Source organism: Opisthorchis viverrini (genome assembly GCF_000715545.1).
Source record: "Opisthorchis viverrini unplaced genomic scaffold opera_v5_58, whole genome shotgun sequence".
NCBI lineage: Eukaryota > Metazoa > Platyhelminthes > Trematoda > Opisthorchiida > Opisthorchiidae > Opisthorchis > Opisthorchis viverrini.
This window is the reverse complement of record NW_008751716.1, coordinates 1,485,544-1,489,355: the sequence shown is the minus strand read 5'-3', so window position 1 is coordinate 1,489,355 and position 3,812 is coordinate 1,485,544.

Genomic DNA, 3,812 nt, shown 5'->3' with positions numbered 1-3,812 from the left:
CGGACTTCCAAATACTTTATGGGGCCGACGTCAGAGCGCTCCTGGAATGAGCAAGCCAAGTTGTCTGCTAAGGACGCCGAAAGGACGTAGCCCTAACTGGGCGTGCTCAACAAGCTGCTACGGCTGTCGGCCTTTAATTCGTAAACTATGGAACGTGTCTCACATTGTCTGACCCCTCCGTCTGGAGTAGCATCGCCTCCGAGGAGGTGGCGGTGCTCTGTTTAAACGAGATTTTGTCGATGGGTTTCCCGCCATTGATCCAGCTAGCACACGGCCGGGACAGGGTAAAAATATTTTTGAGCTTATAGCATACGCTTTCATTAGGCAAATTTTTTCACATTTCGGGTGGTAACTGCGTCGAATTACCTTCCTTAGACGGTTGTCCACGCTCCACCTGGAACTCAGTTAAAGGCGCAATTAGACATTTTTTATGCCAGTCCTCGTGCTGGCGAGCAAACTGTCCCGCGCTGAGAACATAAAAAACATTGCTTCACCCTTTCTTTACTTGTGGCCTTCATGCGGACGATAACCACTAGAAGACAGGGACAAAACCGCGCCGGCAAACTTAGGCAAAAGCCTCGATCTTGTGTGTCAACCCGTGAATCCATGAAAAGCGGTGCCACTTTTGAACAGCGAGTCGCTGAATGATTTCTCAGCAGAGGTAACAATCTTTCAGAATGAAACCATCTAAACCCGGTCTTTGGGATGAGTTTCCCTCATTTTCGGACAACTGTCGTCTTTCCAACGACCTGTCTTTAACTTTTCAATTTTCGTCAATTTCAAGAAGCGATGCCACCCTCTGACCTCGACTAGACCCCCTCTGCAAAGATTCAGGATCCAAGAACAGTGATTATTCTACTCTTCGGAGCAGACTCACATGGCTACGCCCAACTTACCGGCAGAAATCGCACTGAACATATTAATATCAGGGTCCAAGGCCAGATAAACCAACGACCAGAGAAGCGACAAGAGTTGAACGACCACTTTGCGCTCGTCTGATTAATTTTTGCATCGCTTTTCGGTGCGCGCCATTTTTGGCTGCAGTAGACTGGCCTCTGAGGGGGCGGAAACTCTCAAGCCTAACCATTTTTACTCACTGCCCCTGAATATCAAGTTTGGACCTCAGTAAGCTCAAAATATCGCCCCACTAAGACATTCGCGGTGAAAGACATCTACAGCGATTTCAGGGCGATTATTTAAAGACGGCACTTAAATTATCTCCGACACGAATGTTGCTTGCTTAGCCGCGCACACCACCTTTTCGCTTCATCCCTTGAATTGCGAGCAGCAAGGGTGGAGGTGTATAGATCCGACTAACCTAAGTTGCTTTTAGTAACCCTAGTGAACGGTGAGGTAGTCTGCAACTAACTGAAGCCTATGTAGGTGGGCAAAGTTGGAGTGCTATGATGTATCACAAGAGTTCAGCTGGATTAGAAGACGATGAAGGTCCAGGAGTAACATGCACAGCATGCATAATGGGGACGAGCGAGCCGCATGTTTTGCAGGAGATCAGATAATATGATGAAGAAACCGCTATAGTAGCTATATACAACATTTTGAACGAGTCATTTATTTATTTACCAGCGAAATGCGATGCTGTTTAGTGGCAAACTTAATGAGAAAACTTGGCCAATGCATTCAGCTTCTGAATTTGTATCAATGTGCCAGGAATAGACGCTGCAGTATTCTAGAAGCGGACAGTTGATATGGACGGGAGTCCAGCGGATAGCTCTACGATTGCGACAGCTGCATTGGAACGATGGTCGGTTGGCTTACATGCCTGGAACGCACTCTTGTCCTCGAAAGCAAGCCATTTAGGACAAAAGCAAAGATGCTCCACCATCATTGCGAAGTGCCGTGGGAGGCCCGTTACGTTAAGCAGCACAATGAAAATCTGTCGCGCGGTATGTTCGAAGTCGGTTTCGTTCCTCCCTCCTGCAAATTCGTGAAAGAAGATTTTCGTTTTTCAATCCATTCACAGAGTACACGCGAGTGATTGTTGCATTTTATTACTCTAACAAAACAGTTGAGAGATAACCCTTGATATTTTGCGCACACTTCCTATTTTACATCTAGTCCGAAACATGACATCAATTTATAACGATTGCCCTCTGCAGCCATTGATAGACCACAATAGATGTGGGCAAAATGGCTGCCAGTCGAAGGTCAAACGCGGGATGCAATGCCACACCTGCAAGGCCTGGTGGCATTCCAAATGCACGGGTTTACAGGACGACCAGATAAGCCGACTAGCTAACTCACCTGACCCGTTTGTCTGCGCCAGCTGCCTCTACGTTAAGGATGCAATGCATATCTCAGCGAAGAGGAGAGCCCCCAAAACGGTACCCAATCCCCAGCGCAGATTCAGAAAAACCACTCTCAGTGTTTTGCTTTAATCGGGATACTCGACGCGAAATTAGGGCGTCTTTCAAAGGCACTGGAGGACTCAGGAGCTAAAAATGCAGCGACCTGGACGAAAGTTAACAAGGAAATTTCTTTGCTGAACCAATACCTCGCGATATCCATACCGGGCCCTATGGTTGCGAAGAAAGTAATACAACTCTCTGGCGCGGCTACAAAGACCGCGACAGCGTCTCTAGTGGGCAGGCGCCTAAGGGAAAGAAGATTGATAATCTGGGGCTCATTCACCGGAAAAACCACGCCAGTGAAGCTGGCACAATCAATCCCTAGAAATATCCTCACCAAGCCCGACCAACCGCTCCATGCATAATGGTTACGCCAGAAGGGAAGCAAGCGAACGCTTGGACTTCTCGTCAATATTTCTTCTCCATCTGATCTTGAAACGGCCTGGCAGCATTCAGAAGGCCAACCCAATGGTCAGGCGTCTATCTGAGGATCGCCCGCTAGACGCGCGAAAGCCCGGTTACGACAGGTCAGGGGTGGAGTCACGAAACGGGCTTCCGCTGGGCACAAACTCATCCTTCCCCAAACTCACGACCAAGCCGATTGTGGTCATATCCCCCTGTGCTGAAAGCAGACGACGAAACCAACCTGCCTCTCGGACAGCAGTTTTTATTCGACCACCACAGGACTCTCGCCCACCAAAAGCAGTGGTGCCCTGGAGGACGCCAACCTCACATGCAGGCAGCGCCCAAAGTACGTGGAGCTATCAACGCTTATCTCCGTTACAGCTGGAGCCATGCACTCCTCAACAAAGCCACAGTCTCTGGACTGTACTGCGTCAGATGTACGGGGACAAGCAGCGAAGCCGATGTTCAGCTCCACTCAATCAAAAGCGGCCTCTCTCCTTGTTGACACAACCGTCGCCCAGGACCCCGACAACCTAAGACAAACATGACTACAGCCATCCGGAGAATCCCTCGTACATCCAGTTGGCCACACTGATTGCTGGTGGATCGGGTGTAAAAAACAAACGCGAAAGAAGAGCGACTGCAGCCAAACAAGCCACATGAAAATCGCCAGATTAGAAAACTGCTAGCTGGCTTCAAGGTGCAGTCCTCCGCGAAAACGAGCCTCTTGGGAGCGCCACCAAAATCATTACTTTGTGGTGCCGCCACCCAGCGCCCAGGGCCACACAGAGACACTTTTCCGGCCAAACCGCGCCAAAATACCCAAGAATCCAGGAAGGCGAAAGCTCACCGCTAATCTTTGATCAACGGCAAATCTGGTCACCAAATTGAGTGTGCTGAAAGAGCTACAAACAGCAATGATCGAAATTTTCGCCCACGCGGAAATAAATTCGTCCCCCAAAGCCAAAAGGCCCGAGCAAACGAGGCTCCCACGGAACGAAAAGAACCTCGCAAGCGAAAAGCACCCTCAAAAACCATGAA